The sequence below is a fragment of the Panthera onca genome, chromosome X (genome assembly GCF_046562875.1).
Source record: "Panthera onca isolate mPanOnc1 chromosome X, mPanOnc1 haplotype 2, whole genome shotgun sequence".
Lineage (NCBI taxonomy): Eukaryota > Metazoa > Chordata > Mammalia > Carnivora > Felidae > Panthera > Panthera onca.
In genome coordinates, this window is record NC_138357.1 from 19,475,310 (window position 1) to 19,499,771 (window position 24,462).

Sequence of the window (24,462 nt, forward strand, 5' to 3'; positions counted from 1 at the left end):
CTTTTTACTCCACATAGATCCCTGGTATCACCCCTATGTCTCTTTCCCAATTTTAGTAAACGTGATATCCAAGTGAGCACTCCCAAATATACTTGCTGTAGGGGTTGAATTCCCTGCCACGGCCAATCAAGTATCTGGTTCGAGTTCGATCCCAAGACCAAAAATGGTGGAGAGAACTTTCCAGAAGGAAGCAGTGACACGAAAATCTGAAAAAAAAAAAAATGGTTGAGGCATTGTTTGAATTCACACTGGGACCAATCAGAGAGTCTGGTTTGAATTTGAAGTGGCTACTTCATTCCGTACTTGGAATTCTCGCAACCCTGACTCAAACACAAACAATGCCAAGCAAGAATCCTTCCCACCAATAAGGAGCTGACATCTGGAACATAGAGGTTTTCCACAGATCGAGAAGAGTGAGTGGATAGCATCCCCGTCAATCATTCCCACACTAACCAATCAGGACCTTTGGGGGCGGAGCCATAGGCTGGCTATAAAAGGGGCCCAACGGGTTGCTACGGTGCCCATTTTGCCTCGGGTCGTGTGGTGTGGCTGGTGTTGGTCCTTCTCCTCAGTGCGGCTGGTGTTGGTCCTTCTCCTCAGGGGCGAGGGAACGTGGCGGCTGGTCCCACACAGAATCGGAAGAACGTAAGATTGATTTAATTCTGAATTGTCACGCTAGTGGCCTATTTGTAGTACACCTTTTATAGGTGGGGGTATGAAATGTGGTACTATGTCTTGCTAATTAAGAATTTATTTTGGGGCGCCTGGGTGGCGCAGTCGGTTGGGCGTCCGACTTCAGCCAGGTCACGATCTCGCGGTCCGTGAGTTCGAGCCCCGCGTCGGGCTCTGGGCTGATGGCTCAGAGCCTGGAGCCTGTTTCGGATTCTGTGTCTCCCTCTCTCTCTGTCCCTCCCCCGTTCATGCTCTGTCTCTCTCTGTCCCAAAAATAAATAAAAAACGTTGAAAAAAAATTAAAAAAAAAAAAAAAAAAAAAAAAAAAAAAAAAAAAGAATTTATTTTAATAGTCTAGCGGGCTTTAGGCCTGTGACAGGGTGGGTCCCGTAGGTGAATTTGGGCACAGTATTGTGCCCTGTGATGTTTGTCTTGGTCCCCTCTTCTGTGTGGCGTCAAGGTTCCCTATGGTGTTTGAAACTTAAAAATGAGGAGATGGCGCTGCCGCCTGAGCGGGCGCGGGACAGCCTCGTACGTCGCTGCCTGGGAGCTGGTTTTGCCTCCTGTTTTGCATTTTGGGGTGCTTATTGCCTGTGTGAATTTGTTTGATTCGTGGCCCTAGTCCCTTTGTCTCGGTTATTTTCCGCCTGACGAGAAATTTCACACGCTGAGGGATCGTGCGTGGGATTAGGGCAGGTGGGGGGGGGGGGCGGCGGCTTCCTTCCAGGGTCATTTGGCGGGGGGGGGGGGGTCCCCCCCCTTAAATATCGTTCGTGCGGTGAAATTTCGGAATCGTTCGTGTCGTACGCTAGCTTAATTTAAAAAGAAACAGAAAGTCCCGCGGTGTCGTCGACTTGAACGTGAGCAAATTGACGACCCGATTCACCTCAGGACTTGTTCTTTGACCGCCTTAACGGCCTTAAACGCCAAGAGCCTTCGGGAACCTTAACGCCGGTTTGCATTTTGCTATCGTGATACTGAACCGAGAGCGGGCCTGGCCCTTCTTCCCGCACCTCGCTTTCCAAGTTTGGTCTTGTTTGCACCGGGTGTTTTCCAGACCCTGTGGGTGCTCGTGAGCCTCCGGTCAGCCCATACTGGGTGTCCTTCCACGTTTAATTTTGGAGAACAGTTGCTCCTTCAGCCTCGTTGCGTTCTGTTAAATTTTGGTATCAGGGGCTCCGCAGGTCTCTTATGGGAAGTGGGGGAATTAAGGGTCAGATCGAGTGCCTTTTAGTTGGTAATATACTTGCGGATTTGGTATAGATTTATTTGGTTTGGATCCTGGTTTTGTTCTCACTTCATGAATTCTTAAAAAAATATATATATAAATATATGTATAAATATATATAAAATATATATTAAATATATAAAATAAAAATATATAATATATAAAGTATATATATTAAATATATATAATAAAAAATATATAAAATATATAAATATATATACGCATATATATGTGTGTGTATATATATATGTGTATATATATATATATTTTTTTTTTTTTTTTTTTGAGGTGCTCCGAATTTACAAGTGCAGAATTTAACCCTCTGGCTCAGTCCTGTAAGTTTCACGACAGTGAATGCAGTGGAGGGTCTTGTCCGGGCGGTCATTTAACACAGTTTGGCACTTGGTTTTACAGAGAAATTGTAGGTCTAGTATCATTTTATTACATTAAAAGCAGCTCTTGGTCCTTTTCGTAAGCTTTGTGTAAAAGAGTTGGTTGGGTGTTATCTTTAATTCGCAAATAAGGTAAAGAGTTTTCTAAGGGAAGGAAGGTGTTGTGGTATTTTCGGTGTGAAAATGCACACCACTTTCACAATCTGCGTGGCCGAGAGTGTATTTTAGGACAACGGATGCCCCAGAGTGCCGGTCACTGGCCACCACGAAATGCTGTTTGCGATTTTGTTTTCTGTAAAAATTGGATGTTTAATAGCACGTTATTGAATTCATTTCTGCTAGTCTTTTGCATGCATTTCCTTTGACAAATGTGAGATATTTCAGTGTATAAATTTGGAAAGGAACGTCGAGACTGCTGTGTTTCTGGAAGTGAACAGCCATTGGAAATCATGTTGCGTAGTTCTGAATCTTACTTTACAGTAGAATTGTGTATTTAACATAATGGGAATGTACAATTTTACCCCTAGCTCCTCTTTCCCGAGTGTTTTTCCACAGAAAAGCCAGATTTCTATGGTCTCCAGTTACGAACAAACAACATTGTTTAGTAGCAAGTTAGCACCGAAACTGGCGGGAATACAAGGCTCCGCCTCCTGCTGGCGCGTGCTGGCCCCGCCTCTAGCCCACGCGTGCCTAACTCTGCAGTAAGCTGGGTTAAACCTTTAAATGGCAAGTGCAGGCTTTTGAAATGGACAGAGATGGCTTTTTTATATCCATGCTTCTATTTTGTGAAATGTAATGTGTATTAACTAAATGAAAGGAAAACTCTGGTCTCTCTCAAAGATCTGAGAACCCTAACCGCCAAGAGGGACCTGATTGTTGCCTGAGGTAAAGTGGTGCTGGTTGAATTTGTCTGGTTCATCCTTAATTTTGACTTGAATTGTGCATATTGTTTATTATGTAAATGACTTATTGATACCTTTATTGCTGGAACGTTGTTGTTCTCCAAATATTATCTTCCTGGACTATATTGAGAAACCAGAAAGATCGATTGTTGGTAGGATTGAAGGCTGCCTCTGCTTTTGTTGCTATGAGGAACCAAGGTTTGGGGAATGGGGACATTAACTAGCTTCACAAATACTACTGTTTGAAGCAGAGCCCTAACCCTTGAACAATTTCCAACTGTGGGATTTAGGTCCAGGTGTGGAGTTTGAAGGCATTTTATTGTATCCACCTTTCTCAGAGAATCCCAGAGGGGGAGGGGACATTTTCTAAAGACCACGTCCACAAAAGCCAATATTAGTAACTGTCAGATTTCTTCCATTGTTACTTGCTGTGCTCAGTGTCAGACGGTAACGCTGCTGCTTAATGGTTGAAATTATTCATGAAATTACTCTAAATGATACTAGCTTAATTCTGATGTCCATGATTTTCTAAGTTACTGCATTACCAACTACTGACACTAATACACCATGAAGTGCTGTTGTGTAACCTGGTGAACAGCCCTGCCAAGGGTTTTATTACCCAAGGTATTGAATAGAATAAACTGATTCATTTGAGACCCACCCCTAAAGGAATTAAGGGATGCTGTCTATCAGTCTAACATTTCATAATGCCCCCGTGATGTTTGATTAAAGCAGACTAACTGGATCATTTTGAAGGGACAATCGAAAATCTGAAGCAGTAGTCTTATCTTGTAACCACAGGATGAGTGTAGGTGCTGTTTTACATTGTCTTTAATTCTTTATGATTGGGTATCCTAACCTCTCCAGCCATTTTCAGAAGTTCCTCTGGATAAGTGAAAGAGTATAGTTGTCCCAGCCACCCACCTGAGTTTCCAAGTTAAGTAACTCTCTGCCCACAGGCAGATCTCCTTGCAGATTCATCACCTCCTTCAGGACCTGTGATAGAAAAGTCCAGTATTGATCAGTCTGTGGGCCTGTAATGTGAAGAAAGTGGAAACAGAACCCATAGTCAGAACCAGCCAGATGAATAAGTGCATCTCTGTGTAGCATGAGCTGAGGGGTATTGGGCAGAGAGTGGCCCCCCTCTGCTGTCCTCGTGTCATCATTAAAGATGGTGTTGAAATGTTATCCCCACGTCTTTAAAAGGTAGGCACGGTGGCAGGGTCACTCCTGGGCACTGCTGCCTAACTCCACGGTAGAGACCACGACCCTTTATTAGGCAGGACCATCTTTTCTCCCACACATATTTGTGTTCTCTACACTGTGGTTGCTACTGTTAGAGTTTGGCATAATTAGACTGTTGTGATTTTAAAGAAACTTCACTTTGACTTTTTAACACCAGAGTTTTAGTCTTTCTTTTTATTCTTTTTTCAGATCCAATAACACACCAGAAGGAAGGAACGAACTAGATTGTAGAAAACAAAGTTTGGAAGTCCAAGCCAAGTGGGGTGCTTAGCTTTGTTTCAACAGGTATGAGAACATGGATCTGACTATAATTTTAAAGCCAACCTCTATCTATGAGAAAGAGGGAAAGATGAGACCTATGGACCAAGTCGGGGGCAGGGAATGGTAGTCGGCCAGCCAACCCTCCCTGTGAGGTTTATTTGGTACGGATCCTGAAGGCATAGGCCGGCAATTAAAGTAATAGAGGTCAATTCTCGTCTAAATCTTTACTCTTCGATACACTGTTGGCCATTTTATTGGTTTGCAGACGTCGATGGAACCACATGCCCCACATGGCATGTTTCATACACAGTAAGCCTCTTGTCTCTGAGTCTGAGAGACACTCTGCTCATTGTCACTCTGAGGCAATAGTCTGTCAGCTCAGCTGACTTCTAACATATTATTTCAACACGTTGTGTCACTGTTAAAAATTTTTCAGTGAATTCAGGTACTGGAAGCTGTGGACGGATGAGGTTTGAGATTTGCATGCTAAGGCTCCTTGACCCCTGTCTTTCCTGTCACATTACACAAAGATGTGCAGTGGGATGAATGGACTTGGGTGAATTGATCATGACAAAAAGTGCTAATGTTGATTGGGTTACATTTAATGCTCCTGTATAATCCTCTGTTTTGTTCCTGTCCAGGTCACAGTTTCTATCAATATAGTGGCCAAACCACAAGGCTTGATTGGTAAGTGTTCCCCTTATTTGGTGCTGTTTCCCCAAGATTGTTACCCACTGTGCTTCTTCAAAACATGTAGAGGTTCTGTGTCTGAACTTGATTTCACTTTTGCTAACTGTCAATTTTCTGGCAAGGTATGCAGTAAGTGGGTCAGGATTTTTTTTCTGGTGAGTGATGAGATTTCATATTCATTTGGGGTTGAAACTTCCAGAACGTGGGAACACCAAACCTCAGAGTGGGGGCATCTTCTGACCAAAGTTTACACTTTAAGAGGTGTTGCTCACTTTGGCATATGTTTTGGAATGTGACCTTCCCCTGCAGTCCTGGAACAGTAAGTCTTAGGAATGGTACTTATTCCTACCATCTGTAGAGTAAATGCCTGCATTATGCATCTCTGAGGCTTGGTGCTTTCTAGCTTGCCTATTGGGGTCAGTCAGACCTCTGTTCAAACCTGCCTCCATCAATAACTATTCTTAGTCCTAGCTAACTCTTTGAGCCTCAGTTTCCTTATCTGCAAAACAGCAGTCATACTTTGCCATCAGGGATGTTGTGAGAATTAAGTGTGACACTTTTTGTAATGCGCCAACCACACAGGAGGTACTCAATGAATTAGGCCCCCATTTCCTAAATGTATATATCTGAACAGGACATTGTACTGCTTGGGGTAGCCCCCTTTCTGCCCCCTTCCTTTAATTATCTTCTTTGCTTTCTCAGCCACAGCGCATCCTTCATAGGTTACACTGGCTTGTCTCTGGAAATTATACCTCTGTGATCTTGCTTTGAAGCAAGAGGTGGCCCAGGGACCTGAGATTTTCCTTGTGCTGAGCCGGGTTCTTTTCTGGCCAATTTGAACACCTTACACCGAGGCTGACCTGGCTCAGCACCCGGAATGACATCCTAGAATTTGTCAAGCTGTGCAGGCTGGAGGGTACCTGTTAACTGAAAGTCCTAGAAAGTTCTCCTCTCATTCCTCCCCCATAACGAGTCCCTCCTGGGCTGTGATTAGTTCTTTTAAGATTAGGTGAAAACCTTGACAGTGTGAAAGATGGGACAAAATGCTCAATATAAATATGCACTATCCTAAGATGATCTCAAAGAGACTGTTAACTTTTAGTCTCAAAAGATAACTCTGGTTCCGCTACTTTTATATTAGCACAAGTTATATTTTGGTAAGATTATGGAACCTAGAGTTCACCCATTCAAGATAAAAATCCACATTTCTGGGACACCTGGGTGGCTCAGTCGGTTAAGCATCCAAATTTGGCTCAGATCACAATCTTATGGCCCGTGAGTTCGAGCCCCACTTTGGGCTCGCTGCTATCAGCTCAGAGCACACTTTGGATCCTCTGTCCCTATCACCCCTCTCCCACTCATGCTCTCTTTCTCAAATATGAACAAACATTTTTTTTAATCCACATTTCTTTTTGATTGGAAACTAAAGTGTCTAGCTGTTGCATAGCTCGTTGACATTTCAAAGCCTTTTGATTTATCCCTGTAATTGATGAAATTTCTTTAAAGCCCTGGACCCTGGGTCATTATTATTTCCCATTAAGTGAAAAACTAAGGCCTGAAGTATTTAGAAAAAGCTTTACCCAAAACCACTTAGTGGCGCAGCGCCAACCAAGTTCCCTCACTAAGCAACATGATGGTGACCTTAGCTTACATGGTTGTCCAAAAAAGGTATGAAACTTTATTATAACTCTGCCACCTCATCCCCATTCCATACACATTTGTACCCACTGCAGATTTCAGTCATCTTGAGTCTTTTCATGGGAGTGGGGGAGGTGTGGAGAAGGCCTAAATGAATGGTTTAGTGGGTAATTTCACTAAGCTTTGGCATTTAAAAAGTGGTCACAAGGCAGAGAAATCCAAAAAGGTTAATGTCCATTTGGATGGATTATCCCCAGAATTTAGGAACCTAGGAGAAGTGAAAGGGACTCTATTCAAAACTTAAGGTGGAGCCTGGCTTCTTGAATCCTAACAAGTTCAGTCTTTTGCCCTTCTACTCATCTGGGGCCTACTTGTGAATGGTTGCTAATTATTTTGAATTTTAATGGGCTATAAATTCTTGGTTTGATTTTTCTGCCTCAAACTCATGCTTAGGTTAAATGTGTTTTCATACTTATATGTATATTGGAGACAGATTGGAAATTTAATGGCAAGTCTATGTGGATTATGGGTCTTTTATGTAGGAAAAATCAATTTTCTTAGCACTTGATGAAAAAGCACCATGTACACAAAGGTTAATATACTCACATTTTATTTCCTTTAAAAATAACTTCAAATTGTAATTATAATGCAGAGAAGGTCTAAAGACTACAAAAAGTGGTATGCTAGTAAATGTTTAACAACTGGCTCTCTAAAAGAAGAGAAAACACTCTGATATACAGCACTTTCCAATTTCGGAGGTGAAAAATATCCCATCATGGCCAATTTTAAGCTACAAATATGACGTCACAGAATGCAGATTTAGGAAGAACTGTACACTCTCCACTCCAATGAGTCAGATCTTACACAGAACTGAAAGAATTTAAAAATCACTGACGATCCAATTACATAGAGTTACAAGCACTGCCAACATTTTGGTGTTTGTGCCAACCAGTCTTTCTGTGAAAATACCCATACTGGTTATGATGGAGAGTCTTGTCATTGGATTTTGGTAAGAAATCTGTGTTTTCTCATTCAGATATTTGACTCCCATTTTGTTTCCAAATATTATGTACACACTTAGGAAGCGTGTGTACATGATTCAGTGAATTTTTTTTATTCTAGTTTTTGTTAAGCCTAATGCTCCACAAAGCATTGTACAGTGTGACATTTAAAAAGTTGTATGATTGCTGCAGGTGTATTGCTCCTCTACTTCAATAACAGCATATGTAGGGATGGTGAGAAGACCATGATCCTCATAGGGAGAGTTGTAGTTCATTTGCGTGGCTTGATGCGGACTGATTATAGGTCCGGCCCATGGGACTATAAACACAAGTGAGCAAGAGGCTTTCTCTGTGTTGTTGATATTTACATTCTCACTGGCTAGACTTGGTTCTAGGAACAAACTGCCTCCTAGTTAAGGACCTTAGGTCTTAGGGGAAGTGTCAAGAGGGACAGGAGGCATTGCTACATGTCTATGTGTAGGTACACAATTTAAGCAATCCTGTCCAAGGTCCAGAAGGAGCTGATGAGGTTACCACACTGTAGCTGGACCAAGCAGAATCTCCAGGTCAGTCTTGTAGAATACAGTAAAAGGACTCTGGATAATCATGGGTGCCTCGGGAGAGCCTCGTGACTGCTAGATCCCCAAAGAGCAGACCTGTGAGCTTCTGCCAGAGTCCAGAGTGGAGGTTCTGCCCTTCTTGCTCGCATCTTTGTTTAGCTGATGATCCAGTGATTAATGTCTGGGGAAAGACGTCACTAGTGGCAAGAGAGGCCAACTGGAAGTGTGGTGGGAAGAGAACGAAGAAAAAAAAAGGATTGTCCATGGTGTACAAAGAGGCATGTGCAGCCTGCTGCTCAGAGAGTAATTTCTCTAAATTTGATCTCAACAGATCTAGTTTCACGGTTTCCACCTGGGCTGATAAGTGCTTATATCTCTGTCCGGATCCTTGTGGAAGTGAGAATATATAGGAGTCACAGAAGAGAAGCATTTTTAATAATATATTGTTTTGATTCACAAAACAAACAAAATGGCTGCAGGCGAAGATTTTCACAGCTGGCATAAGTGTTAATTAGAACCAGTTAGAAGCCTTGGCTGTGAGAGGGCTTGTTTAATTTAAATATCTATGCAGAGAACTGGTTATCAGTGAAAGGCATGGCTGGCACCCAGCCATCAGGAAACCCCCAAACCTATCTGTTTCCTTGGACTTTTGACCAAAACAAAGTCACCCTCCCCCCCTCCCCCCCCCCCCCACTGAGTACTTCAACCAGTGAAAATTTTCATTCTTTTATTAAGCAAAAACACTCTCCAGTTGCCTATTGTCAGCCTTTCTAATTTTTGGCTATTCTATAAATACGCCCTCCACTTGCACATGTAGTTAGGTTGAAATGCCAAGGGACCACAGGGCGATGTTTATGAAATTCCATAAAAAAAATGTTTTCACAAAACTGAGGTTTATTGGTATTCCAGAGGAGCTAGTAATGACTTCTTTTCCATTTGAGTCTGCTCCTTGCCTTCTCCCCTTCACCTTGAACTTTTGCTTGAGTCTAGGAATCAATTTTGCCTAATTTCCAAATGCTGCTTGTCAGTGTTTTGCCTGGATTCATTATATATATATACCCAGAGTGGAAGGTAACTTGGTGCATCTTAATAACATAAAGACTACCCTTCTCCTGAAAAGCATCTCTCCCCTTCCTGCTATTTTGTTCTGTCATTTCTTGGCAGAATTGAGAGATATAATGTTTCATTAAAATGAGGGGTTCTCTTAACAGTACATTGACTCTTCTCATTTCATGATAAACTCTACTCCTCACATGCAGGAATTTGCAGGAATTCATATTTTTCATGGTGTTCTCATGAATCAGAAAGGACTGTTCCTTGGTCACTGTCCAACTGTGGGGCCAACATGCATTCCTTACAGTGTCTCTGTGCAGGGCTCCTCCAAGTAGAGTTTAGCTAGCTACTCACTAAGTGCACAGACCAGTCAGGAAATAGAAGTTTGTGTTTTGTTTTTATTTCTATCAAACTTATACCAGTATGACATCTTGTAAGATAAAATGACTCCATGAGGTTTACTCACAAAATCAGTAGTTCCCCCAACCTACCACCATTCCATTTCCTGTTCACCGTGTTTATCCTGAAGCAGCACCATGTGATCGTGCAATGGTAGAAATAACTGGTGCTAACAACTGCTCAGAAAAACATAAGAGCTCTAAAAGAAAATTGAAGATGGGGTGCAGTGGCCACTCTGTGGATGTCTTTGTGCTTGTCTATCTAAAGGGAGGAGAATTACAGAGGATAAATCCTCAGAAGGGGGACCAGGAGAGGGGATTAACAAATAGGAAATGGTCTCTCACCTTCCAGGAGCCTACAGCATGGGCATCTGGGAGGGCTAGGAACAACGGCACCCGATAGAGCTGCTCCCGAGGATGAGGACAAAGCAGCAAGTTAGAAGGACAAGGGCTTTTGTTGTGAAAGGTATCACGGGAATTGTGTGTTCAGGGGAGTGTCTACTGCTCCCTTCCCCCCCACCCCCCATGCTTTAATATCTCCTCACTGGACAAGCAGCCAAAGGGATATCACAGAACTGGGAGTTACATTACCATGGCCCAAGATGTAGCCAGCAAGTATGGAAGGAGATAGACACGTACCCTGAGGGAAAACCACCACGGTCTGCAAACACCGCTTATCCCTATAGGTTTCCATTTCAGAACATGGACATTCAAAAGAAATGCATAGCACTCTTGTCATCCGATGTTTTAAAAAACTTCCATGTGTCTTCCCACCTTTTGCCTTGTGGCTTCCTTCAATTGATAATGAGTAATACCCGAAGATGATTTTTACTGGGCAAAGATATTTGTAAGAGACACTTTAGATTTTAGTATCCTTGAAGGTGCTGAGTTTGAGAGGCATCAGTTGCTTTACATGCTTCATTTAAATACATAGTGCATCTATGGTCCCTTTTTTAAATATGTGGGCAATTGGCTGGTGGCTCCATGCTCTTAATATTATCCCCTTTCTTGGTCTGTTATTAAAGTGACAGAAAGACTGATTGCCCTTGATACATGAGGTAAGGATGGTAAGTAGTGTTCATCATCTCTTTGTCATCTGGAGTCTGAGACTGGCTCCTTTTAGTCCTGAAAATCTATTGTATTCACCAAAATGCTGACTGATATTTGGGCTCCGCTGTAAGTATTCTAAATACTAATTTCTTGGTGGTAGTTTCTCAACCTGGAAAAATGATAGCTGAAAGTCTTAGGTATATAAATATACTTCAGGAGTGCACTGAAGGCTGGAAGAAAACTGGCCACTCGAGGCAGTGTGGAAAGGAGTGAGGGGAAAGCGTGTGAGCTGGGAAGTACTCAACAATTCACGATCAGCCCATTTGTCAGGAGACCATTATCTAAGAACCTTTCAATTTTCAGAATTAGTTTATATATTTGATTCATTTCTTCCCAAGCACCTTAAGCTCATTGGAAAATGAGTAGTTTGGAATTGGATTGTCTACTCAGATCTGCAGTAATGTGGGAAGAGTATCTAAGAATTATAGAGATTTAAGGGTCCTCAAGACAGTGCTCCAAATATGTGTAAAGAAGAAGCAGATACCAACGCACATTTTGAGTACAGGAGAGAGTACTGCCCTTTGGCAAAGCTGAGAAATTGGTGAAATTTATTTACCATTTTCCCTGTGAATTCTGTACTTCTGAGTTGCTGTAGGCTTCGTGGTCTCTGCCTCTTGTGGATTTTTCTTGGGCCTGTGAAAAATGGCTCTGGGATGAAAAATGGCTCTGGGGATAGGTGGCCTCTCAACTTCTCATTTGTTTAGAGAGTTGGGTTATCTGGGACAGGCTTTTGCACATGAGCCACTTTTTGAGGGTGAGGTTGCTCCAATGTGTTTTTCCTCAGCTTTTCTATATTGCACATCTTTCCTGCTGTACTTTAAAGTGCAGTTGTGGTTGCTGCCTGCAGCAGTTCATTCCTCACTTGGGGTCCCGCGTTGTGATTTTCACGAGGGTTCAGCTAAATTTCTAAGTTTTAACTCCTTACCTTGGTCCATTTCTTTTTCTTTCTTATTTTGGGCAATTCTGTGTGCTGGGTTTCAGTGCCTCTTTTTTTTCCCTCCGACTCTCCTTGTTTTTTGGCTCAGACCTTTGTTTTCTTAACACGTTCTCACTGTAATGACACTTCTGAAACTGATGTGTTTTGTGTCTGTCAGAAAGCATCCATTCTTCAACTAAATCCTGTCTCTTTTCCATGAACGCCATCAGGCTATCTGAAATCCACTCCAAGGTTTGGTTTTCTCAGTCCTTGTCTTGCTTGGCTATACTCTATCATGTTTCATCTTTGGTGTGCCTTTCCTAATTCCATAAATTTCTCTGCCATGTGCCTTTAGGGAAACTTGCAGTTCCTATATGCCAACTCACTTACAGTAACTGTCACTGGAAAATCATGCAGTAAGTCTGTTAGTATTTTATATTGATATTGCTGGATTTTTCTTCTAATCCATCCAGATTTTTTTTGTCTTGATCTTTAAGAGATAGTTTCCTAATTGCTATTATTACACACTTTGTGTTGCTTAATCATTTTCTGTCTCTTGGGTCCACTCTGGCTACTGAGTTCTTGTCTTTCATCAGTTCTCAGGTTCTTGGATCCTGGTCACTCATGTGATCTTTTACAACTTAAACATCTTTCCTAATATAGAATACACTCTTGAAGAGAATGTAGACCTGGATGTATGTCCTTTTCTCATTTTGTTTGTCCCTCCTGGTCTTCAAGATCTAATATTCCCCTGTCTGCACAAGCTGACTTCTAAGATCTCGTACTTAATACTAAGATCTCTTACATTGAACTTACTCTGGTGTTTTCATTCTACTGCTCATGTTCTTTGATTTGGCAGATTAGTTAACTTCTCTGAACTTACATTTCCCTAAGTAAGTATAAGATGTAGATGATAAGATTTGCCCCAGCTTCTTAAAGGGGCTGTTATGAGGGCAGAAGTTAAAAGCATTCTTGAAAGTTGGGTCCCCAGGAATACCACCAAGATAACTTGTTGCTAAGGCAAAGCTGAGTCTGTCCTTACTCTGGTAAGGAAGAGCACTACCTTGGTAGAGCCTTAGTAGCATGTCAAGGGGGAAAGGCAAAATGGGGATAATTGTGAAGTTTGGGAATCTGAATGAAGGTGGCTATTTGAGTATGAAAACTTGGTTAGGATTGGTTAAGTATCATGATATAATAGTGTAGGATTGGTGGGCCCAACAAGGGGAAGCTTTTGAGACAAGGGCTTTGGTTTGTTTTTTTTTTTATTTTTATTTATTTATTTATTTATTTATTTATTTATTTATTTATTTTTAACGTTTATTTATTTTTGAGACAGAGAGAGACAGAGCATGAACGGGGGAGGGGCAGAGAGAGAGGGAGACACAGAATAGGAAGCAGGCTCCAGGCTCTGAGCCATCAGCCCAGAGCCCGACGTGGGGCTCAAACTCACGGACCATGAGATCAAGACCTGAGCTGAAGTCAGACGCTTAACCGACTGAGCCACCCAGGCGCCCCTGGGCTTTGGTTTTAATCCCATCTGCTTGAAAACCTGTTTGCTGTTCATCTGAATTTTTTTCTGGGAGCTTCTGGAATAAGCAACAGAGTTATTTGCTATGTTTTTCTTCATGAGCGAGAGTTACCTGGAATAGTAAAGTCATGTTGATGAATACAGAATAGTGAAACGATGTTTGATAAGACAGAGTAAAAAAAATCATGTTAATGTAGGCAGTTCAATGTGAGGGGGTAGATGCTTTTAGTTCTCAGTATACAAAAGCACTTTTTAAATGGTAAGTACTACATAAATGATGGTGGTGGTATTGATAAAGTGAGTTTAACTTGCTTTTGATTCTTACACTTTTTAACCTAAATGCAATATTTTTTCTTTTTAAATTTGGTAGGAAAGGGAATCTTTATTCAAAATACTAAGCTTCTGAAATGCCATTTAGCCCTACTTCCATGCCTGTCCCCAGCCTCGCTTGAAAAAGTCAAGTGTGTAACCACTATACGATTTTCATCTACTCTTCTAGAAAACAACCAATTACGAATGATAATGAAGGGCAAATTTAGGAGGTTTTAATTCAGGTTAATCCTTCAAAACTAGATAAAATTATTGAAGGCAGATATACGCCAGCATTCTGGGTGAAACAAAAACTCTCCTGGCAAACTCAAGGCAGCCTTCTGCCTTCTTTATCTGAAAGCGAAATCTATCGTCGTAGGTCTTTTCTTTCTAGCTTCCATTATGGCCTTAACGCTGGCTCACGAGTTAACTCCAGTTACATGGTATACATAAACTGTTTTTTAAAAACTCATTGGCCATAAACTGGAGAATAGGTTGCTTTACACATATACTGATATAGGTACAATATCATAAGAAGATTATGTTGACATTGGACCAAAAGGTAAAATTTGGAGAGCACCTGGGTGGCTCAGTTGGTTAAGTGTTTGACTTTGGCTCAGGTCATGATCTTATGGTTCGTGAGTTTGAGCCCCGCATCTGCCTCTCCGCACAGAGCCTGTTTCAGATCCTCTGTCTCCCTCTCTCTCTGCCCCTCCCCTGTTCGCACGCATGCTCCCCTGCCCTCTCTCTCAAAAATAGTAAACATTAAAAAAAAGTTAGAATTTGGTTCTCCCAAGATAGTTACTACAGAGTTTATTATCTTTAGGCTACATAAACATCAAATCAGTATTATTGGATTAATCTTTTAATTGTGTGATTTCTTACTAAGAGTTCTGACAGGGACAGGTCTGACATTGTAGAAAATAAATGGACATAGAGGAAAGAGCTTTGTCCTTTGGCATATATTATAGCTTCTTAGTAACCTAGAGCTTGTATATTAGTTTATTAACTTTGACAAGTTCTTGAGTGTTTGGAGTGGAGGGGGAAATGGCTACAGGAAGCTGTTCCCAGTGTTTAGTATTGATTATTGTTCCAAATGGATGCCTGTCTATAGTAAATCTCTGTCTCTATCAATCTATCTATCTGGAGAGGGATGGATAAGAAATTATTTCAAACTCTAGTGGCTTAAAACAAAATGTTATTTAAAGTTTCTGTGGGTGAGCAGTATAAGTAAGGTTTATCTGGATGGATCTGGGTCAGGGTCTTTCACAAAGCTGTTATCAAGTTGTTGGCTAGAACTGTTTTGTCTCCAAGGCTCAACTGGAGGAAGATCCGTTTTCAGGATTACTCATGTCGTTGTTGGCTGGCTTCAGATCCTCAAAAACTGCTGGCTGGAGATGTCAATTTCTTGCTACTTGGGTCTATCCATAGGGCAGCTCACAAAATGGCAGCTGGTTTCCCTCAGAGTGAGTGACAGCCAAAGAACATGCCAAAGATGGAAGCCACGGTCTTTTGGTAAACCCAGTGTCAGAAGTGGCATCCCATTACTTCTGCTGTGTCCTCCTTGCTAAAAGCTAGTCACTAAGTGACCACTCTCAAGCGAAGGGGATTACACAAGGTTGTGAATACCAGGCAGTGAGGATCCTTGAGGGCCATCTTTGAAACTGCTTACTACGAAGCCTGACTTAGTCCTGTAGTTACTTCAAAAACCCAGCAGTCATGAATACTGTCTTCATTATGAAACCTTGTGAACTTGAGGAGGTAGCCTTTGTATGAGACTGTCACCATTGTGTAAGAAGGAAATGAGTAGAATTATCAATTCACCCTATTTTCCTGCTAGAAGGACTACAAGTATCATCTTGTTTAATGCTCTCTTGTAGATAGAGCACCAAAACACTGATTTTTGGAGGTTGTATGAACCAAATAAACTGCATTTAATAATATAGTAACACAAATAGTGTTAATTTGGTTCCTCAATGCATGGAAATTTTTGGCATTGGAAAAATTTTAAGCTAGTTTACTACTTTATTATATATAAAAGTATAGAACTCAGGAACAGCCAGATGGAAGCAATGCATAGGCCAAGGGTATACGGAAGGGTCAAAGAGTTTCCATGTTCTCTGAGTGCCCCACTCTCCTTGAATCTCCACCTAGAAGTTACTAATTAGGGCTTCTGATAGCCTATGTTAATCCACTGAGTTGATAAATTCCTGCCTTTCTGCCTTTCTGTGTGGCTGTATTTATGTTCTTGCACATGTTTATCTGAAACTCTCAGACCTGGGCAATGTAAATAGTCCTTGACTTAGTCTACCTTGGTTCTGATTTCACAGATAATTCAATAGATTAACACAACTCAAAAGAAAGGAATAATGTAAGTAAAGGTACTCAAATAGTCTTGATTGCCTATTATGATTTTTAAAAAAATTCCCTTCCACTATGGGATTTTCTCATTTCTCTCTCTCCTGTAGGTGTGAGGTGGTGGATAGAACAACTGTGCTTGAAAGGTAGCAACTGTTCATTGCAGGGCTGTTTTGTGCTGGTGAACTGTGTCAAACTTTTGATATAATTTCTTTTCTGATTCCTACCCTTTCCCATGACTCTGGGCCTCTTTTTTTTTGTTTCATACACAAGACAAATGCTTTATTGTCTCATGGTTTTTGCTCTTGCTATTTCCTCTGAGTGAAATGCTGGTCTTAGCCATCCTGGTCTGCTGATCCCTGAGTCTCTCTAGTATCACTGCAGTGTGTAATTTGACCATTGGACTATCAGTGTGGACTATTATGAAATAGGAGAACTGGAAGGGTCCTCAGAGGCTTCATAGTAATTTTCCTATTTCATTTGGGAGATAAAAACTAGTGAAGAAAATAGATTTGCTGAAGATGCAAAGAATGCATCACATACTTGAAATAAACTCAGGACCAAGCTAGACATTGAAGGGGATATAAAAACTCATGGCAATAAAAATGATCCTTTGCCTAGTTAGAGAGGCAAACTAAATTAAATTCACTTAATCCATGTCGTAATTGAGGGGAAAGAAACATTGCACTTTAGATAGAGAAGTGTTAGAAAATCTTTTTTTAAAACTTTTTTTGTTTATGTTTGTTTTATTTTGAGAGAGAGAGGAGAGAGAGAATCCCAAGCAGGTTCCACACCATCAGCATGGAGCCTGAACATGGAGCTTGAACCCATGAACCATGAGATCATGACCTGAGCTGAAGTCAAGAGTCAGACACTCAACCAACTGAGTCACCCAGGCACCCCGAGAAGTCTTAGAAAATCTTAATGGTGGGATGCAACTTGTTTTAGCTTTTCAATGACAGAACAAAAGTAAGAATCCACAGAGAAGAGGGAAAGAGTACTCAAAAGAAGAGAAGAAATGTGTGAAGTAAGGGGATAAAAGTAGGAGGGCACAGGTAGACCTTTGATCTTTAAAGCTGAATTGCTAATTGAAATCTGCTTCTGCCACCAGACTTACCTTTTCCCAGCGTTGGTGTTACTTGGCCCTGAGTACACAGGCTTTATTGGATTATTACGTCTGTGACACTACAGCTGTTAGTCACACTCAGCTATAGGACCTGACAGTATAATGATGTTTTGTTTTTATTTCTGTTCTGATAGTGTCCCAGAAGTACTGAAATTATGACCAGAAAATTAATTTCTTTGCATTTGGACAAGTAAAAGAAGAGGGAATAGTTCTATATTCAGCCTATAAATCTCCAGAGTTGTTTAGAAACAACTCTTTGTGTTAAGAGTTCGGGCTGAATTTTGCATTAAACTTTGCACTCTTCCCCGGAGGAATTGGTCAGAAAGATACCTGATCAGAGCATTTTAGTGTTGCTCAAGTCTATCAAACAGATGTTTGTGCATATATGCACACATAGTTGTAACATTGATTATTTTGCAAGGTCAGAAATGGAAAGGCTGTGGAGCCCCTGGCCATCTCGGTCAGTGGAGCATGCAATCTTGATCTCAGGGTTGTGAGTTTGAGCCCTGCATTGGGTGTAGAGATTACTTTAAAAAATCTTCAAGAAAAAAGAAATGGAAAGGGTGTTCTATGCCACATATTAGTTACTTTCTTGAGTACGAAATCAGCTACTTTAAACAAGCTTCTTTCTCAAAGGAGATTTTCTCAGAGAGAGGGGTGTGTGTGTGTGTGTGTGTGTGTGTGTGTGTGTGTGTGTATGCGTATGCGTATGCACGATCAATCCCTCAACAGAATGTTCAACTAAAGTTAACCCTAACTTTTCCAGTGCACTCTAGAAATGAAAAAGGTACAGGGTGCCTAAAAGTTAAGGAGGTGTATTCATGTAAAGAAGAGGCATTGCATCCAATACTGGAAAATGAACACACAGGACCATTTATGTTCTTATTCATATTGAACTCCTCCTAAGATCAGTTAGGGCTGCATTCAGGGTCTACTCAGTACTCTTCCCTAATGTTTAGTCCTTATTCTCACACTGTCAGAGACAGGTGGGCCCGTGGAGCTTACTTTCTACCGTATAAGTGAAGAAATGGCAACTTAGCCAGACAGTGACAACACAGACTGTGACTGAACTGACACTGCAGTCCTATCCCATGTTTTGTGTTATTTCCTTTTTCCTGTGTGCCTTATCTCTCTGAAGACCTCAAAACTCATGTTTCCAAGGAGTTTATAGTTAAAGGCAGTAGATTATCCTCTTTTCCAAATGGAGGGATGGAATAGTAGTGAACTTAAATGATTTATCTGCAGTCACAAGAACAGAGAGAGGACAAGAATCTGTGTCACTATGCTGTGGCCACACCCTTGTTTGATAACTGCATCCGTATTTAGGAAGAAATGTCATGTAATCAGGTGGTTAGTTTTTTATTGTTTAGACCAACTGGTATGTAGTGCATGTGACATTCAGCCAGTAGGAAGGCTTTGCCATCCTTCCAGAATCCAAAGTTTTATAGCGATTCCTTATATGCCTGTGTCTACAGTTAGATTAGGCTTAGGTTTGAGGTATTAAGGATGGAAAGGGCATAGTGATGTAGTGTATATAGTTGAATCCCATAGGAATTTAGCCTTCCAGGAGTTCCTTAGCATGTAATAAGCATCCTTTATAATTTACATGCTTCTAATTCCTTCATAAGCATGTAATTAGAAGGTAGAAAGTAGTAAATGCTATGATTGAGGTCTGGATCTGGATCTAATGCTTTAAATCAGCACTCAAAATTGTTACTAGAAGGCATAGACACAAGGGAGTATCTTTCTTAGGCACATGTATTCTGTGAAGTTGGGGAAATCACTGGGCAAGATAGGAAATAAATAAATAGAACCATTAGATGCCCTGGGAGAAAAGTATATTATCTATTTTTTTTAGATCCCACAAAACAAGATGGGACAGCCGTTATTCCTTCCTTCATTAACTTGCAAACAAGTATTGAATTCTATTATATTAATAAACTGGGGACATTTAATAATTCACTATTTAGAGTATATATTCAAATGAGCAATGATAGTGAAGTACAACGCCAGTGCTAACTCTGTGGCTGGACTACCAGTTTGCTATTTAGAAACCGTTTCCCATCTCAGCTTTCCCACTAAAACCTACAATTAGTTTGAATGTTGTTGTACACTGATTACCATACTGCTTACAGTAAAATACCACCCTCCCTTAACTGCACTTTCTTTGACAGTCTTTGCATTTGAATTACTCAGCCTGGTTTCAAAAGAATCCTATGCAAATCAACAATATAAGTGCTCGTAGTACATTTTTCAGAAAACTATATTCTGAATCATTTCATAAGATGGTGTGAAAACAGTCGCGACCAAGTTCGCTGTTTGTCATTCGGACTGATTTTCTAGTTCAAGCCAATCTGTGTTCACAGGCTGTCAAGAATGGTGTGAAACGGTCTCCTGAAGAGGGTGGGAGGTTAGCCCAGATGACCTATAAGGTCTCTCCCAGCTTATGAGTATATTATTCGGTGAAAGGCTAAATTGGTGGTAGATTGGATAGAAGCCGTCTGCAAATGACACTTAAAGGGCTTTGGATTTTTCTTAGAGCCAGTAAGGACCAAAATTCTTGTTGCCAAAGAGGAAAGCTTACATTCCTGTTTATGGTAGTCATTATTCATTTGTCACACGATTTGAAATGATAGAGTATTATGTTCAACTTCATGATGCTATTGCTTTAAATTGTAATAAGTTTTTCTTCATGTGCCATTTACACAATGCACTGTCATACCTAACCCTTGTGATATGGAAGGACAGAAGTAGACAAGGACTTCACAGAGGTTCTATATATGTGAAAGTATGTGTTTGTAATGGCTGTGTATGGGGGTACAATTTGCCACCCCAAAATGTGTCTCTTTGGCATGTGGATTATTTTAGGCTGATTATTTTTAAGAAGCAGAAGGCTCAGGAAGAGCCTTTCCCCTTTGCCTTTCCCCTTAACTGCATAAAAGAATTTAGTTAAAGGACCTGCTCCAGGAAGAGAGCTATCACCCTAAATAACTACAGTATAATATGAACTAGCTGTGTAGACAGAGGAGAACTTAGCAAAGTCTGTTTGTTAACATTCCTCTCTGAGTCCCATGGTTTTGGGATGGCCCAGAAAACATTTGTTTACCATTTACTCTTTTTCATCTTCTTGTGAATTATCCTTCCCTTCAAGACCCCTGTGCTCTTTTTTTTAATCTTTTTAAATGTTTATTTATTCTTGAGAGAGACAGAGACAGAGTGTGAGCAGGGGAGGGGCAGAGAGAGAGGGAGACACAGAATCCAAAGCAGGATCCAGGCTCTGAGCTGTCAGCACAGAGCCAGACGTGAGGCTCTAACCCACAAACTGTGAGATCATGACCTGAGCTGAAGTCGGATGCCCAACCGACTGAGCCACCCAGGCACCCCTCCTGTGCTCTTTTTCTTAGCTCTGGATGGCATATAAGCCTCAGTTTCCTGACTGCCTACCTATGGGCCTCATATTCTTATGGAGACCTGTAGGTGTGTAATTAAATATGATTTTTTCCTCTTAATCTGTTTCATGTCAATTAATTCTTAGATCAGCCAAAAGAATCTTAAAGGGTACCGAGAAATGTTTCCTCCTCTTTAGCTGCATGGCAAGTTAGAGGAGCTGTGATAATGTGCTTGTTTGTGGAGAATGCTAATCCCCATCCAGTGTCTGAGAACCTGTGTGCACATAGACAGCAGGGTGACCACGTGGTAGCCCATACCATCTGTAAGGCCAAGAATTCTATTTGTAGGAACGCCTTTTATTTCTTCAAAATAGTGGCTCTTAATTTTTTTGGTCACTGATCCGTTTGATAACCTGTTGATATCTTATATCATCTCTTCAAAGAAATAGGCTTTTGCACATGTCCACAGACTTTTATAATTTTTTTAGGGGTTCAAGAACCACCTCAGGAGTCCAACATATTACCCAGACTAAGAATTTCTGTTATTTTTATCTAAGCAATTATTTCCTTATTTGATCAGAAGATATCCGGTTGCCTACCATGTACTCTGGGCCTTGCTGGATGCAAGAACGTATCCGGTATCAATTCCCTCCTGACCCAGCCACGTGACCTTTGGACCATCCCTTTATCTCCCCAAGTCCAAGTTTTTTATTAAATAAAACTAGAACTTTCTAATGGGGTGATTCCTGAAGCCCCTTGTAGTGCCTTATTTACTCAGCCTTGCTCTACGCACATAAGGCAATGTGCAGTCCAGGCATCCAACAAAGTAAGCCAGTGACCAGAACCAGGCAAAAGCAAAAAACAAAGGTAACAAAGGCTCCTGTTAGGCCATTTGAAGTCCAGACAGTTAGGTAAGGAAATTGTCTCACTTATATGAGGGACAACAGCACCATCTGTGTCTGCATATGTGGCATTTGATATTCGAATAAATAATTCTCATGTCATTAATCTTTTTCGGCAACTGCATGGTTGTTTTATTGTTGGGTTGCTTTTAAACTTTTTTTTTAATTGAATCCTTTTCGGCTAAGTATTTAATGGACAAGGTTACTGCTTTGGACTTGGAAGAGGTTGGGGAGATGATACCTCATGTGAGGAAGCAATGAGTGGTTTCACACAAACCTTTTCAAGTAAATTATACTTAAAATGTTTATGTTCTTACAGACCGTACTGAAAAACCGTTCAAAAGCTCTTAGTAAACTTGTCTCTAGGCTGCTTGTGTCTGTATTTATTCAGCCTTCAAATATTCATTTGAAGCCTTCAAATATTCATGTTGGGATGGGTGTTTGTTTTAGTTTTTATCCAATATGATTTAATTTTACATTCAAGGTTTGTATAACTGAGGCTTCAAGCATGTATCAGGATGTCCAAATAGGTTCATTAATTCTGGGAGATTTTTTCCAAACAAGTCGAAATTCATCAACATGGAAAAATGACAGAGTCAACTTATTAAATTGAAAATATCTTTATACTGACCCTGGAGCTTCAGTTTGTCAGCCAATAATCATCAAATGACACCCAAACACTCATAATTTTCTGAGAAGAGAAAATTAGCTGGTTTTAATATGTCTGGAAGATAAATCAGACTATCCACATTGTACCATTCATAAGAGAAATTTATATAACTCACATTAAACACATAAAATCAAGTGGAAAATTAGAGTAATTAAATGTTATAAGGGGAAGAATTTTATTAGAAGAGCAACAGACACTCTTGACACACTGAGTGCTGCCAACACCATGTCCTAAAGACCTGTGAGAAAGGCCAGCAGGTGTGATGAGTAAGTTTCCTGGAGTCCTTAGGCATAAAGAGGGACAGCCCACGGTGTCCAGATTCATAACAAGTAGGTGGCTAGGCATAGCACACTGGAGAAGAGGACAGCTACCAGAAAAGTTGACCTGACTCCTTTTTATTTGAATTAAAAACAGTTTGGGGAGTAAAATATAGAAATGCTTTCAGACACAGGGATGGGTTTGTGATGTAGATCTAGAGCCTTCAGTCCCATGTTTCTCTACTTGCCCTCCCTGTTTTTAGTTGTTTTTGTCTGTTTTTAGTTGTTCTATTTCCCTATCTACATACACTATACTTAATAGCCATTATTTAGAATTCAATCTTAGGAAATTGTCTACTGTCTTCTGTTCTAATAGCTCAGTTGTCCTACCCTCATCTTCTTTCTTGTCTTGTTCCCTGGAATTTACAAGACTATTCATTTCTCTACTAGTTACCTCTGCAACTTTGGCCACTGTACTTCAGTGTCCATCTTTTGTTGCTTCAGGACTCCATAGTTGACTGGGACATTTATTTTGCACTTCTGCCCCTCCTTTCATTCCCCTCCCTTTTACATTCTGCATTTTGTCAGACATGCTTTTGTTTTCCATTGTCAAGGTTGTTGAAAGCACTCTTTTGTATAATAACTTTATTTTGTTGGAGTAAATTATTAAGTAAGCTCCCAAGAAAGGTATGCATAAGGCAGAGTTTCTGAACTGTTAATTACTTGAAAATCTTTTGATTGATACTTGGTATACAATTCTAGGCTCAAAAGCATGGGGCCAGAATTGGTTATTTTCCATTTCTTCCACCTGTTTGGATCTTTCATTAGGTTGATATTGGGTCTTCTGGACCAATCTTCTGTGGCATTTATATTTCTTTTTATATCTGTCTCTTTGACTTTTTGCTGTATGTTCTGGGAATGCATTCTCAATATTGTGAAAATCATGATTCATTGGACACCCTTTGTGAGGCCACAGTAGACCTTGTACTGCTCATTCCCTTGGTCTTTCCTGAGTCTTATTCTTATGTATGTATGTATATATGTATGTATATATGTACGTATGTACGTATGTATGTATTTTTAGTTAAGTAGGCTCCACACCCAATGCGGGGCTTGAACTCATGACCTTGACATCAAGAACCGCATACTCTACTGACTGAGCCAGCCAGGTACTCCTTGTGTCCTTTTCTTGATGGACCCTGTTAAGCTTCTTATTTACAATGGTGACTGCAACTCTGGTGATAGTAGACATAGATGTCATTATTTTTAATCTTCAGAAGTGTTCTCTAGTAAGTAAAAAAAACAATCTTCCTTTCCTTCCTGTCATCCCCCTTAATTTCTCATGGAAATTTACACTCTCTTTCCTTTGGAATGTCATTATGCAACATAAGTCATCAATTAAAAACTTCCCTATTTAACAAAACATCAAGAAGGTTGCCTTTCACAATACCATACCTTTTACTTTTGAATCTGGGTAAACAAAAATAGTATAAGGTCATGCATTAAATGAGCCATTTAAAAACTTCTCAAGTAACAAGTGAAGGAAGGAGGGAGGTTACTTGTGTAGGAGTCTCCATATCCAGAAAAATGTAAATTTAAAAATCTATAGTAAGTACTACATTCATATGAGTTGCTAATTAGTTCATTCTTAATTGTCAGAATACCCTCAAAATACCGCCTTGATATTCCAAATAGTTTTGCTTTAATATATATGTCAACAAGTCACTTAATTTAAGCTTTGAACTTAACTTTACTCCTTGAAATATATAGCATTACTTATGTCACAGAAATTCTTGATGATAATTTTCCTACAATAATATGTTTTGTGCTAAGTGGAAACTTTCCAGATGATGGGCT

The 24,462-nt window shown here is 40.5% G+C and overlaps 1 protein-coding gene across 1 annotated transcript in view; it reads left to right on the top strand.

Annotated features, from left to right (window-relative positions):
- The first annotated feature begins 571 nt into the window (after positions 1-571).
- Positions 572-24,462, top strand: part of USP26 (ubiquitin specific peptidase 26) — a 54,336-nt gene continuing 30,445 nt past the window's right edge. Inside the window, exons 1-3 of the mRNA XM_081794324.1 lie at positions 572-645; positions 4,629-4,724; positions 5,342-5,387. The gene's annotated coding sequence lies outside the window, so the exon portion shown is untranslated. The remainder of the gene's footprint in view (positions 646-4,628; positions 4,725-5,341; positions 5,388-24,462) is intronic.